The sequence below is a fragment of the Canis lupus genome, chromosome 1 (assembly GCF_048164855.1).
Source record: "Canis lupus baileyi chromosome 1, mCanLup2.hap1, whole genome shotgun sequence".
NCBI classification, from domain to species: domain Eukaryota; kingdom Metazoa; phylum Chordata; class Mammalia; order Carnivora; family Canidae; genus Canis; species Canis lupus.
In genome coordinates, this window is record NC_132838.1 from 88076216 (window position 1) to 88091581 (window position 15366).

A 15366-nucleotide genomic window follows, 5' to 3' on the forward strand; every position below is an offset into this window, starting at 1 on the left:
TAGGATCATACCCATAGATAGAGAAAAAGCACTTGTCAGAATTTATGATAAAAACTCTTACCAAACTAGGAATAGAAGGGTACTTTCTAAATGTAGTAATAAAGGGCATCTACAACCTACAGCTAACATCATACTTAATGGTTATGGTTTCCTAGGCAACCCCAAGCACTGCAGAGCAGTTCAAATTGGCATCAACTTTGTGGGGAATAATTTGGCAATGCATAGCCAGCCCATCATTTACCTATTTGCTCATGTGTAGGATCAAGAACAAGGCAAAGATGCCATTCCCTTACTTTAGCCAACATTTTGCTAGCGGTTTCAGTAAGTACAATGAGGTAAGAAAAAGAAAAGGCAGAAAGCTCAGGAAAGAAGAAGAAAAACTATATTTTGAGATGATAAGACTACACACATAAAAGAAAATCAACACGTGGGACTGGAACAACAGAATATCCCTTGGAAAATATTAAACAGGGCACACACTTCACACATTACACCAGAAAAAATTTTTTACTAGATCAATAAGATCATAAAGGCAGGGATCCCTGGGTGGCGCAGCGGTTTAGCGCCTGCCTTTGGCCCAGGGCGCGATCCTGGAGACCCGGGATCGAATCCCACGTCGGGCTCCCGGTGCATGGAGCCTGTTTCTCCCTCTGCCTGTGTCTCTGCCTCTCTCTCTCTCTCTCTGTGACTATCATAAATAAATAAAAATTAAAAAAAAAAAAAGATCATAAAGGCACAAGAAGAAGCCATGAGACAATTGTTTCATAGTAAGAATATGGAAGGCCTTTCTAGTTATGAAATAACATCTAGAAGTATGGAAAACTGAAAAATACAATAATAATAACATAAAAACTCCTACATGGCACCAACACAGTAAGTAAAATTAAAAAGCAAGTGACAGGTTTGGGAAAATAACTGTGATCCATTCTCACAGATAGGAGGCTAATGTCCTAATATAGAAAGACTCTGTAGGGAAAAAGCCTATGGTCTGGAAGAAAAGCGGTAATAGCTATGGACTAAAAAAGGAAAAATAAATGTCAAAAACTCTCAATCCTATGAAAAGATACTCAACCTCACCTACAATGAATGAGAGGTTGGAAAACAAATCACCCTGACATGTCATTTTTATCAATCACATTGGCAAAGATCGAACACATTTTCAACCATCTCATTGATGAGGATGTGGAGAAACAGGCACTTCTGTACACTCACTGGTAGGCATGCATAAACTGGTACAAAGTCTGGGGAAAGCAATTTGACATCTCTCAGAATTACAAACGCAGGTATCTTTTAATCCGGCATTTCATTTCGAGAATTTTATCCTACAGCTGCATTGCCCCAGGTATTTGTGGTAATAATTTTTGAAATTCCAAGAGACTCAAAGTAACCTAAATGCTGAGCAGCAGAGGACTTGTTAAAAAAAAAAAAAAAAAAAAAACCTAAAGTACATTTATATCAGAATTCTATGGCAGTCCTTAAACATGAGGAAACCATGTATATTGATCTGAAGTGATCCTCAAGATATACCATTATGTTAATAAAGTAAGGTATAGGGGTGCCTGGGTGGGGCAGTTGGTTGAGCATCAGACACTTGGTTTCTGCTCAGGTCATGATCTCGGAGTCGTGAGATCGAGCCCCACCCTGGGCTCCGCACTCAGCGCAGGGTCTGCTTTGAGATTCTCTTTCTCTCTCTTTCCTTCTGTCCCTTCTGTTCGTGCTCTTTCTCTCTCTCTAAAATAAGCAGATAAATCTTAAAAAAAAAAAAAATAAGTAAGCTACAGAGCACTGTGATGATATTAACCATTTGTGTACAATGTCAGCAAGATACATGTATTTGCTTAGATATACATAAAATATCTCAGGAAGGATTTACCCTAAAAAAATGGTAGAGGGAAGAGTAATATTTATTTGTTTCTGAAAAGGATAACAAGAAAAGGGAAGGGTTGGGAAAGAGATTTTTCATTATATAGCTTTTTATACTTTTTTAACTGAAGCATGTGAATGTTTACTTATTCAAAAAATAAATCATCTCTTTAAATAATAAGGTGGAAGAATGTAACGGAATACATCCACAGAAAATTGTTAGCTGAAGATGATATTTTATTTTATTTTACTTTTTAAAAGACTTTATTCATTTATTCATGAGAGACACAGAGAGAGAGGCAGAGACATAGGCAGAGGGAGAAGCAGGCTCTCTGTGGGGAGCTCGATGCAGGACTCAATCCCAGGACCCCGGGATCACAACCTGAGCCATTTAGGTGCCCCTATTTTAACCATTTTAAATGGTATGAATTAGGACCTACCCTCAAGTCAAAAGCCATCTTCATGTCTTTCCCATCTTCCATAAGCCAACTCTTTTCCACTACCTGCCTGCTTTTGTTCACTCTCCAGAGACCTCAGGTCATCGTTTTTTACATATCATCCAGAGTTTATCACTGTCATCTGTAAGAGGATTAGTCCAACAAAAGCTTACTGAGTCATACTGGACATGGACCTAAGAAATATTTCTAGCTCTTGGCCTTCTGGGCACCTGGAAAGATCATGGTTCCTGTTCTCTTTATGGCTATGATGGTGACAAACAAAATGTAAGGAGGAATAATGACTCCGATGTTCCAAATGGAACATCAACCTGAGTCTTAAATTAATAGAGACCCCAGCCAATCCTTGTTTAAAATGTATCGTGAGCAAGAAACAAATCTATTGCCCTGTGCTGTCTCTTTTATACAAATATGCCCAACATCTTTCAAAGTGGCCAAAATACTCTAGGGTAAGCAAAACAGATGGCCATGTCCTTGCCTATCACCTTGACCCTTCCTTCAGCACTAGACTAGGAGTAGGGGAAGGAACCAGGGGGATCCATCTTGCTTCTGCACACATCCTCAGGTGACGTGCAGAGATGTCACAAGCCAATGCACTTCTCTGCAGCCACAACAAAAAGAACTTACTCTTGGCCTTACAGCTTCCTTATTTGCAGGGGCACAAAAATGGAATGCTTAGGAACATGAGTCCTGAGCTCAAATCCTAGCTTTGCTACCGTGGGAGCTTGGCTTTGTCATTTGCCCTCCCTGAACCTTAATTTCTTTATCTGTCATCCACGAGTGCCAAGACCATACAGTGCATTTTGGAGTGCCTGGCACATTGCCAGGATTCTAAAAACAAACAAACAAACAAACAAAAAAATTATAACTGTTGTGTACTCAACACTCAGCACATTTTACTGAAAGCTTATTATCTGCCAGGCACTGTTCTAGGCACCAAGAATACACTGGCCGAAAAATTAGTAAGAAGACGAAGAAGACGAAGACGAAGGAGGAGGAGGAGGAGGAGGAGGAGGAGGAGGAGAAAGGGAAGAAAGTAAAATAGATTGCAGGAGACAGACAATAAACGACAAAAGTAATAAATAAGCAAACTGTGGAGCATGTCAGAATATGCTAAGTGCCACAGGAAAAAAGAGAATATAGCAGTAAATGTAGAAAGAAATTTATAGAAACTCCTGCAATGGCAGGAGCTCTATAAATAGAACTGCCAGGGCAGACCACTTTTAGAAGGGGACAGGGGAGCAAAGACTTGAAAAAAGTAAGGGAGTGAGCCAAGCAGATCCCTCTTTCTTTCTTTCTTTCTTTCTTTCTTTCTTTCTTTCTTTCTTTTTTTTTTTTAAGATTTTATTTATTCACTAGAGAGAAAGAGAATGAGCAGGCGGTGAGGGCACAGGGAGAAGGAGAAGCAGGCTCCCCTCTGAACAGGGAGTCCAACGTGGGGATCGATTCCAGGACCCCAGGATCATGACCTGAGCAGAAGGCAGATGCTTAACCACCTGAGCCACCCATAGGTGCTCTATGCAGAACCCTCTCAGAGAAGAGGTTCCAGGTAGAAGAAAGAGCTATTGCAAATAAAGTGGTAAGTTCCCAAGTGAGCGAGGTGCCAGTGTGGCTGCAGCAGAGTGAGGGTGGGTGCAAGCAGGAGAGGAGGTTAGAAAGTCACATTTTGGGCAGATGGAGGAATGGGCCTCATCTCCGTCCCCATTGTAAGGACCTGGAGACAGTAACTCCAAGTGAGATGGGGATCACTGCAGAGTTTTGAGCAGAGGAATGACGTCTCTGGCAACTGTGTTGAGATAAGAAGCCAGGGCAAGGTGGGAGCACAGAGAGCATCTAGAAGGCAACAGCAGTTCTGAGATTGAGGGCGGGGGGGGGGCTTTGTATGGAGCCATTGTGGGGAGAGAAAATCCATGGTTCCGTTTGAGTATGTTGAGTTTGAGATGCCGGTTAGATATTCAAAATGGAAATGATGAACAGTTGGATAATCAAGTGTGAAATTCACGAGTGAGGTCTAGACCAAAGAGTAAAATTTGAGAGTCATTAGCAGATAGAAGGTAAGGATTACATCTCCAAGAGGCTGAGCATAGAAAGAGGCCAAAGGACAGAGCCCTCCAATGTTTATAGAGCCAGGAGAATTGAACTCAGCAAAAGAGATGAAAAATTCAATTCTTTGGGGCACTTGGGTGGCTCAGTGGTTGAGCATCTGCCTTTGGCTCAGGTCATGATCCCGGGGTCCTGGGATGGAGTCCTGCGTGGAGCCCCTTCAGGAAACCTGCCTCTCCCTCTGCCTATGTCTCTGTGTCTCTCATAAAGAAATAAACAAAAAGCTTAAAAAAAAAAAAAAAAAAGAATTCAACTCTTTGCCCTGAAACAATTTCTTCCCTTTGCTTCTGAGATGGCCTATTTTTCTGTTTTTCTCTTACTTCACTGCCCACTCCTTGGTTTTCTTTGCTTCCAGTTACATGAAGTGAAATACCTGGCCAACAGATTCCATAGGATGGAGCTCATTTGTGACGCTGACAAGAGCAGTTTTGGTGGCACAAGGACAGTGAAAGTCAGATTGGCACAAGACCAAGAGAGAATAGGAGGTGTAGACCCCCAGGCAACTTTGAGATGTTTGCAGCCAAGAAAAAGTGGCAAAAGGAGTAATAATGGAGGGGAATTTGGAGCTAACGCGATAGATAGATGATAGATAGATAGATAGATAGATAGATAGATAGATAGATAGATGGATGAAGGGGGAGTGTGGGTGGCTCAGTTGCGTAAGTGTTGGACTCTTGATTCCAGCTAGGACATGATCTCCGGGTCCTAAGATTAAGATCCTCATTGGGCTCTGTGCTGAGCACGGAGTTTGCTTAAGATTCTCTCCCTCTCCCTCTGCCCCACCCCTGTTGCTCACACATGCATGTGTGCTCTTTCTCTCTCTCTTTAAAAAAAAATGGAGTACACCATGTTTTTCTGTCAACATGAATTATTTAGAAGAGGGGGACAACTAGGGTGCCTGGGTGGCTCAGTTGGTTAAACATCTGTCTTCAGCTCAGGTCATGATCTCAGGGTCCTGGGATCAAGCCCCACGTCAGACTTCCTGCTCAGCAGGGAGTCTGCTTCTCCTTTTCCCTCTGCCTCCCAGCTCATGCTCTCTCTCTCACTCTCTCTCTCTCAAATAAATAAAATCTTAGAAGAAGAAGAAGAAGAAGAAGAAGAAGAAGCAGCAGCAGCAGGAGGAGGAGGAGGAGGAGGAGGAGGAGGAGGAGACAACAACTGATGAGCAGGAGAGAGAACTCCAGGAGCAGCCACTAAATGGTCAAGAGAGGGAGGGACCTTGGTGCCAAGTGGGGGGGGGTCTGCTGTAGATAGGGTCAGGGATCCCACCTCCGTGTGGCAGGAGGGGAGGCAGAGGCAGGCAGAGAGGCAGGCCGGGTGGAAGCCGTGGTGCTGGGGAAGAGGAGGCAGTGCTTGTGAAATTGCTTTTATTTGGTCGGTGATTAAGAAGCAGGGTTTTCAGCTCGGAGTGAGGAAGGGGAGAGCTACGCGGTATCTGAGGCTACGAAGTACAGTGTGTTTCAGAGTGTGAGAGAGCTAACCGACTAGGGAAATGCAGAAGGGCAGCACTGAGAGCCCACTTGAGGTTTATGATCGTAAAGTTAGTGACGACAGCACTGTTGTTTGTGCCCAGTGTGTTAGTTAGTTACGTTGGACAGAATCAGGGTTTTGCCGGGGGTGGGGGAGCAGGGCGGTGGTCCCAGGAAGAAGAAAGTGAGGTGTGTATGGATGCCATAGGGACAGATAGAGAGCATGAAATCTAAGCTGGACAGGAGGGTAGTGAGGCTATAAGGGCGACAGGAACAATGAAAAAGTAGGTTGGAGGTCATAATAAGGTCAAAGAATGGTTCAAATGGGGTAATTAGGAAAGGGAAAGATGAGTTGGGCAAGGAACAGAACGCTTGAGATATAAAGAGCAGAGGTGGTGCTGTTTAGAGGTAAAAAAAAGGGGGGGGGGGTACCCACATGACAAAACTCCAAGGCAAGGTGGAGGGAGAAATGGTTGCAGTGTAAGGTCTGGGGTTCCAGATAGGTCCTTATTCCGCAAGGCTGCTAAATTCCCCAGAAAACGTCAACAAGGATGGGGTGGGGTGGGGTGGAGGTGGAGGACCGTGATTCCCACGCCAGAATCTCTGGGAATAAGAGGGAATACGCAAGACATGCTGCAAAAGACAGCGGCAAGCAGGGGTGGCTGGTATAGCCCCAGCAGCTGGGTTGCGGGGGGCGGGGTGGGTGTGGATAAGTCTGCCGGGGAGGGGAGAACTAGTAAGATTCACCAGCGTGGGTGGACCTGTTCTGTTCTCAATTCCACGCTCTAGTATCTCAATAAGCTTCTTTCCCTCCCTTTGGCAGCTGAGAGGCCAATTAGGGTGAGGGATTGATTCAGGGTCACAGGGTCAGAAGGAAACCAAGGAACTGTCAGGACTTCTATTCCCTCTTCTCCACTACCCAAATACCAAGGCTGTTGTTTGGGAATATTTAAAAGAACATTTAAAATGCCCTTGTTTGTTTCTGCCTCTGCTCAACGCTTGTGCTGCCGAAGGACAGGGAGCTGGTAACCATGGCAGTGGAGCAGAGAGCGATGGTGAAGGGGTGGTTTTGAAATAGGGGTGAACTCCAGGCAGTGGGCACCCAGAGCTCACCCTCAAGGCCTCCCCAGAGCTCTTTGTTCATTCAACTTACTTAGGAAGAGAGGCTGAATTCTTCCCAGCTGGGAAGCAAGCTTAGAAAGGGAAGGTTTTGCCAGACTCCCTAAGGAGAGGGTGGGTCCCCCGGAGCAGGTTTTGGGGGCTCTGCCTGAAAGCCTGGGTCAGCAGGGGACTCTGGGCACCCCAGCAGGCACAGGACAGCCTGTGATGGCAAATCAGGCAGCCCTGCAGCATCCTGGATACGGAGTTCTCACACCCCGGCAGTTCTCTCACTGCCCCTCCCTGGACAGGTGGCCACTCACGGGGGTGGCCCAGAGCCCTGGCCAAAAAAGGCAGCCAGGCGGAGCCCCCACAGGATGGTATCTGGTGCCAAGGGGGGAGAGGAAGAGGGAGGGAGGTGGGGGGAGGCTGTCACCTCTTCCACATTCCTGGATGGGGAGCCCCAAGAGCCTTTCTTTCCAGGACCAAGTGCCCCAAGTGGACGCAGGGCAAGGCAGGGCAGGGCAGGGCAGGGCAGGGCAAACCCAGGCCACAGCTCGGGTCCAGGGAAATCTCATGACTGCAGTGTTTTGCTGCAGCTTTCCCAGCTGCTTGGGGGCGGGAGGCGGCGTGGGGCGGTGGGGGCGAGGAGGAGGGAGGGGGAAGAGGAGGAGGGAAGTAAACAGGAGACCACAGAGAGAGCCAGTTCCCTGCGTTCAGAGAACACCAGCCGCCTCCGGTCCCCGGTGGGTGGCTGTATGTGTGGAAATGAAACCGGGAGGGGAAGAGGGAGAAGGGAAGGGTAGGCACGCGCTTCTCGGCTGCTAGCCACCCACCTAGCTCTTCCCGCCCCTGCAGCCCACTCCCCTCCGGGGTGAGCGGGCGCGAAGGAGACGTTCCCTAAGCGCCCCCCACCCCCACCCCCACCCCTACAAGTACGCGTCGCAGCTTTAGCTGTGAATCAGTCCCAGCAGCTCACACTGTCACCTGCGCTCGGGAGGGGGACCGGGGGGTGGAGGGGGGGTGGGTAAGCGGAAGGCCCAGTGCCGGCCCGAGGGCGGGGTGACGCCCGGGGCCGCGAAGAAGGGGTGTCCACGCCCAGCACCTACACAGATCCAGACTGGGTCCCCGGGACACCGGGCCGGAGGGGCGGGGCGGTGGCTTGGGGGCACAACTTGAGCGGGACTTGGCAGCAGGGGAGGGGACGGGAGGGGGGGTGGGGGCGCGCCGCTCCGGGAGGCGCTGGGGCGCAGGGCTGGCGGGGCCCGCGGGGCAGGCTGCTGCCCGCCGCATGCCCGCGCGGGGTTATGCGAGGTAACCGCGAGCGGGGAGGAGGGGGAGGCGGCGGGGGCCGCGGGCCGGGGTGTCTGGCGCTCGTTGGACAAAGAGATGATGAAACGTGAGCGCTATATTTACCAAGGGGGTGGAGACCGGGCGGGGGGGGGGGCGGTGGTAAAAAGGACAAACTGTTCCACAACAACCACAGGAAACACAGCCCTTCTGACTCACCGGGAGGGCCGCGCCGACCCCCTCGCGGGCTGAGCCCCGAGGCAGGCGCGAGGCTGGAGGGCGCGGGTGCCCCCGGGCGGCCCCCACCGGGCCGCTACGGCTCAGGGCGGGGTTGATTTATATAAAGAAAGACACCTTAGCTCCCAGGGTTGCGTGCGTGCGCACGTGTGCATGTGGCTTTTTGTGGGGCAGCGGGGAGCGCGGAAAGGCAGGAATGTTTCCTAAGCCCGCGGCCCCAGCAGCGCGGGAGAGGCTGCCGGCAAACTCTGCGAGCAGGATTCCTGCAAAGTCATCTCCTCCCGCACCGCCCGGCCGGCCCGCCCCGCCCCGCCCCGCCCGCGGACAGCAGCACCCGCCTCCCTGCGCTCCCCGCGCTCCCGCCCCAGCCCTGCGAGCGGCGCTCGGAGTTGGGGTGCGGTGCGGGCTATGTTTAGAAGCTGATGTCATCCCGACACCCTACTCCGCAGTGTTCCCAGGGGAGACCGCAGGGCAGGTTTTCCTCTTCCTCGCGGGCTGGGGGGATGGGGAAGGTGGCTCCACCCGCCCCGCAACCTCCGCCCACACACACACACACACACACACACACACACCTATCTTACCCCGAAGAGTTTAAAAAAGAAAAAAAAAAATGCAACCCGATAGAGTTATGAAACAGGGTGGTGGGGGCGGTACGCGCCAGCGGAGGGCGCAAACCCAAGGGCTGAGGCCTCACGGGGCGCACAGCTGGCCCCCGCCCACTTTCACCCCCGCCGGCCTTCCCCACCTCCCGCCAGGGTGCGGGGGCTAATTTCAAGGTTAGCTCACGTGGGCGCGGGCGCCCGGAGCTCCTTGCACGAGTTTGGGGCGGGTTCCTCATCCCCCAATCTAGGGCAGTTTGTTCAACTGCAGTAAAGGGAGCTAGATGTTCCAGCAGGGAAGGGATTTCTGAGAACTGGGGCTGTCCTCAGATGAACCCGGCTCCTCCGGCTGCTGCTGCGGCGGCCGCCTGCGGAAGACTTTTTAAAAGGGCGATGCCAGGCCGAGCGCGCAGCCCGCAAGTGGCTGCGCCGCCCGCCTGTCTGCTGCCCTCGCCGAGCGCCCGCCCCCGAGCGCGGGTGAGGCACGGTGCGCCGCGCAGGGCCTCTCCGCGCGCCGGGGGCTGCTAGCTAAACTTATCCTCCTGCATATGCATGAACGTGTGGCCTTTCTGCTCGGCGAAGGAGAGGCCTGGAGTTTTGCGGAAGGCTGCTAAGTGGAGCGAGAGCAAAGTAGGGCGTTGTGCAAGTTTCCGCGCGGGCCGAGCCCCCCTCCCTCTCCAGCCGCTGCGCGTTCACTGACGTTATGGCCACGGGGGCTTCGGCAGATCGGGCTGTACCGGATTGTATTTCAAATCCAGAACACTGCCTTTGCTGGAAGCCCCGATCCCTTCAGCCCCGCCCCCCTCCCCCAATTCACCATCTTCCCCTAACTCCCCAGCTTTCACTATAATGAACACTGCTTCGCCCCAGATACATGCTCTGTGCCTAGGTGGAGTCGCTGAAGCCAAAGGGCCTGGGTCCTGAAACAAGTCTGGATCCAGCCCCGAGTGAGGTCCGACACGTGATCCCCTCCCCCCAGCGGGCCATCTGTTCTCCTCCTTCCTTCCCGCCTGGAAGCTGGCAGCTCTGCCCAGCACCGTCCACGCCTCCCAGTAGGAAAGAGTGAGAAACGCCAGGGTTGGCGGAACCCACTACGTACGGAGTACTGTTCTAACCTAAACCTCCCTGGGCCTTGGGCAAAGATGACACTGGGCAATAATGTATTTTAGATTAAGCCCCAGGTGATTAGCTCCACCCAGAGCATGGAGGGGCCGGGAGGGGGGGGGGGAGGGGGGGACTCTGCCCCCGGGCTCAGTTTGGATTAAAATCTCCAGGGAAGGGTACTGGGAATGGGTTGCAATCGCCTGGAAATTCCTCGGCTGGGGCTAGGGTGGAAAATTTGCACAAGCTAGTTTGAAGGGGGAAAAAAAGTGAGACCATGAAATTAAGGGGAAAAAAGGATTTAAGGGATTCCCAGCAAGTTTATATTGTGCCTGCTGGCCCATTAAGTACTGATTTCGGATATTGTGATCTTCACTGGGGGTGTGGAGGGAATGGGGTAACTGGTGATGGACCTTAAGGAGGGTACACGATGTAAAGAGCACTGGGTATTATATAAGACCGATGAATCACTAAAGTCTACCTCTAAAACTAATAATACATTATATGTTAATTAATTGAATTTAAATTTTTTAAAAAGACCATAAAATAAAGACTTGTTTGTAGATGTACAGCAGAGGAGATGGTGTTTAAAGAACCCAAGTCTTGTTCCGTTTTTTCCCTTATGATTTTTTGGGAGGGGGGAGATGGCTAGAGTATTTGGAGTTTGTAAGGTACTATGGAGATATATTCATCTAATCCTGTTCATTCACAGATAAGGGAATCCCTCTAAGAGGTTGCCTAGTTCCTACTGCTCATCTCAGGCCCAGGAGGCCCCTTCTCTGCCCCAGGCTGGCCTAAACACTGCTCAAAAAAATCAGCTCACTGTAGGCACCACCTCTTCTGGAGGTGATAATGATAATAATTTTAGGATGCACAGAAAATAAGACTTCTAGCTACAAGCCCATAAATGATTGTTCTTGAGAACTTGAATAATAAAGCCAAGCCTCAGACAGAATGTAGAGAGGAAAACACATACTTATAAACTAGAAGCACAGTCATAGTCTTTGAATTCCTGTGCTCCTCCCAGTTGGTTTGTGTGGATTTGAAATGTGTATTTACAAAGACTAAATTGGGGAGAAACAGATCTCTCATATTTATGTGGCATAATATATACTTTACTGGTAAATTATTCATTGTAATTAGAAATGATTCATATTAATTTGGGATAATTTACTTTGCCAGAATTTAATTGGGACAACTACATGCTGGCAAAACAGTGTAAGCTGATTTTAATCATAAAACTATTATAACGCACATCCCAAGAGAGCTTGTTGTTAAATTACACACGGAAAAAAATACTGATGTAGGAATTACTTGTGATTGATGCTATTTTGTGATATCATATAAATAATGTATGTATATATGCATACGTATTATATATTATATGTTATATAGGAATTACTTGTAATATATATAAAATAATATATATAATTTGTTTTTAACATATTAAGTGTCATTGAGGATAGACTGTCATTTCTGTACTCCCCCATGCCTAGCTCCCTGATTGAAACATAAGTATCTGAAGAAGGAATGAGTGGAAAAAGAGATAAAGGGGAAAGCATTCTATAATTCTAGGATTTCTGGGTTCTAAAAAGCTATTCTAAATCAAGTCAAGCAGCAGATACATTTATAAATATGTGAGAGAAACTCATGTGCATGAAATCTAGGTTTTTCTTTTATTACTTTATACCTGTGAAATGAATGAGTTGGAAAAATTCATGGTCTATGCCCAGTCCAAACCAAACTAAATTAAAGATAATTAATAAAAGAGAAGAGGGCAAGATGTAAGGGAGGCGAAAGTTTGAATCAATCATCATAAGTTTTTTAAAAATACATTCAAGTCCCTGGATTTCAATGTCCAAGGAAAGATCAGACTTTCGTTCTCTTCTAGAACAATCCCAATGTTAATTAACTCTAGGGCTGTCTGTAGGTACCCAGTGCAATGCCCATTTGCAATGCAAGTTCAAGAGACTATATAGGCGGTGATCTAGAGACCCTGGAGAGATACCATTGGTTTTGGAAGCAAGCAAAGGCAATTTCTAAATGATCATCTATCCTTGGGGACAGAGTTTGTCCCAGAAAAATTATGAAGTAGGCAAACTCCCCTGTGCTTCAGTGAATTCTTTTCTAAAATTAAGGGGATTAGAATGCAAGAATTCTAAGACGGCATCACTTTCACATGCCATGATGCACCTACTTTTCCATGCTGGTGATGGTGACAGTGATGGTGATGATAACATTCGTGGTTGACTGCCACCCCTTTTCCAAACTTCACTTTTCCATATACTCAACCTACTGCTGTATCTTCCTGTATCACTTCAAAAGCAAAGTCAAAATAAACTATACTGGCCTTCAAACTGGGAGTGTTAATTTGGACCTTTAGAGACCAGGAAACTGGTGTGAGTAATGTTCCCAACTCTTGACCAAGGCTAACAGCCAGTGAGGGCCATGGTTGGACCTCAGTGGATCTGTATCACTAAGAGGCAGGTACCTCTCATACCCAATTAGGAAAATCAATGTATTTTTTTAATTTTTATTTATTTATGATAGTCACACAGAGAGAGAGAGAGAGAGGCAGAGACATAGGCAGAGGGAGAAGCAGGCTCCATGCACCGAGAGCCCGACGTGGGATTCGATCCCAGGTCTCCAGGATCGCGCCCTGGGCCAAAGGCAGGCGCTAAACCGCTGCGCCACCCAGGGATCCCCAAATCAATGTATTTTTAACCAGTTGTGCTGATGGTTTGCCTCCTGCAAGAGGCATTAGCCCTAGATTCTTTTCTCAGCTCTCAAGATGGAAAACAACCCATCATTCATTCAGAGGGAGGGGCAAACTGAGTTAATCAGACTCCAAGACCCATGCTAATCATTGATCCCGTAATGCCACAATATTCAATACCTAAGGATCTCTGGCTCCTTCCAGTTCTTAAGAATCTGTCTAGCACAGTTAATATTTCACAAAATCGAAGAGCCCAGTTGTTTTAAAGCCCAAAGGGCTTGGCCATCATTAGATTTATGGTTTCAATTGAGCTCTGTCACTGTCTACCTGATAAGATAGACAAGTCACTTCTATACATCTCAGTCTTGGCGTTTGTAAAGTGAGGGAAGAGAAACAAACCCTGAAATCACATCTAAGGGTCTATGGAAAGAAAATGGTGTTTTTAAAAAGAGTCATACAAATTTTTGTCTGCATTTAATTGAAGATGGGTTACAGTAGCTTCAAAACAAAACTAAAATAACTTACCTAGAATAAACTGCACTAAGGAAGGAGAGGAATGAAAAGGTATCCCAAAAGCAAAGATGGGGTATTTCCTGTAAGAGTAGTGAGACAGTAAAAAAAGGCTTTTTTTTTTTTTTTTTTAGATTTTATTTATTCATTTATGAGAGAGACAGAGAGGCAGAGACACAGGAAGAGGGAGAAACAGGCTCCATGCAGGGAGCCTGACCTGGGACTTGATCCCTGGTCTCCAGGATCACACCCCGAGCCAGAGGCAGAGGCTCAACCACTGAGCCACCCAGGCATCCCAAGAATTTGGTTTAAACAGAACTTTTGTCAGCCCTACATTTTTCAGATGAATTGGTCATAGTCAATGCATTGGCTTGAAGGATCATTAATAGGAGTTTTTTTATGATTTTATTTATTTATTCATGAGAGACACACACAGAGAGAGGCAGAGGCACAGGCAGAGGGAGAAGCAGGCTCCCCACAGGGAGCCTGATGTGGGATTTGATCCCAGGATCCCTGGATCACACCGTGAGCTGAAGGAGGCGCTCAACTACTGAGCCACCCAGGGGTCCCTGGATTGAAGGAATTATTAAAAATCTGCCCAAAAGCATGCTGCAGCCTCAAACTGGAAGGGGGGAAAAATGAAATGATGCTTTCTCATTTGTGTTTATTCTTGTGCAACTTCGCCTGACATATTTAGTTTCTTTTAAAGTATTGACTCACATTGCATGTATATTAAAAACCTACCCAAAAGTATGCTGCATCCCCAAACAGAAAGAAAGAAAGAAAGAAAGAAAGAAAGAAAGAAAGAAAGAAAGAAAGAAAAGAAAAGACACAAAGAAAGAAATGATGCCTTCTCATTTGTGCTTATTCTTGGACAACTTGGCCTGACATTTGGTTGTTGTTGTTGTTGTTAAGTATTGACTCACATCGCATTTACTCATCACCCCTGCCCTCCCATACACATCTCACTTTTACTACCAGCAACACGACACACAAGGCTGCGTCCAGTTTCACTACAGCTCCCGGGGTTTCCAGGCGCGGGGCGCTCGCTTTCGGAGCGCCCCTTCTGATTGGCCGGGCCAATGTCAGTGACATCAACCAACTTACTTTCGATTGGAAGGCTGGTTGCTGGGACTCTAGCGTTTGCAGGAAGCCACTTAACCGTTTGCAAGCTGGGAAGCCGGGCGCCAAGTTCTCTGTTGTCACGAGAACGAGCGCCAGCGGTTCGGGGCGGCGGGGTGGGGCTGGGGGTGCGGGGGGCGCGTGCCCCGGCCCCGCCGCCCGGAGCGCGCGGCCCGGGGGGAGCCGCCCGGCGCTCCCGGGGAGGAGGCGGCGCGCCCCGCCGGCCTGCCCGGCTGTTACCCTTTTAAGCGCCCGCGTTCGAGGCTGTCGGGGTAGCACGAGGCGGCGGCTCGGAACGGCCGGATTGGCCGCGCGCCTCAGTCCTAGACGCACCTCTCCGCCGAGAGGCCGCGCTGACTGGCAGGGGGAGAAAGTAAACAGAGTTGAATCACCCTCCCCGCTGGCCAATTGGAGGGGGTTTGGGTTGTGACGTGATGGGATTCTGCGAAATTGTTACTGAGCGAGAGAATGCCGGAACGGTGCGGACCGGCCGGCGCAGGGGCTCGGAGGGCGCCCGCGGACCGGCCGAGAGGCGCGTCCTAGACCCGGCGCTCGCTGCGGCCCGAGCCCCCCGCGTGCGGGTGCTCGGGTGAACGGGACCCGGGGCTGCGGCTCGACGGAGAGAGGCCGGCGGCCGAGGGCGTGTACCTCCGTTGCAGTTTCCTCTCCCAGCGCCTCGGGGGCGTTTTCAAGCGAATAAACTTGCGGCCGCCACGTGTGGCATCTTTCCAAGGGAGCCGGCTCGGAGCGGCCGGCGCGCCCGTCGGGGGGACTCGCGCCGGGGCGCGGGGCGCGGGGAGCGG

General features: G+C 49.2%; 1 long non-coding RNA gene across 1 annotated transcript in view; it reads right to left on the bottom strand.

Annotated features, from left to right (window-relative positions):
- The window catches only part of LOC140639877 (uncharacterized), a 35800-nt gene extending 20467 nt beyond the window's left edge, over positions 1-15333 (bottom strand). Inside the window, exon 1 of the long non-coding RNA XR_012036530.1 lies at positions 14549-15333. This is a non-coding gene — a long non-coding RNA (uncharacterized lncRNA). The remainder of the gene's footprint in view (positions 1-14548) is intronic.
- Between the last annotated feature and the right edge of the window lie 33 nt (positions 15334-15366).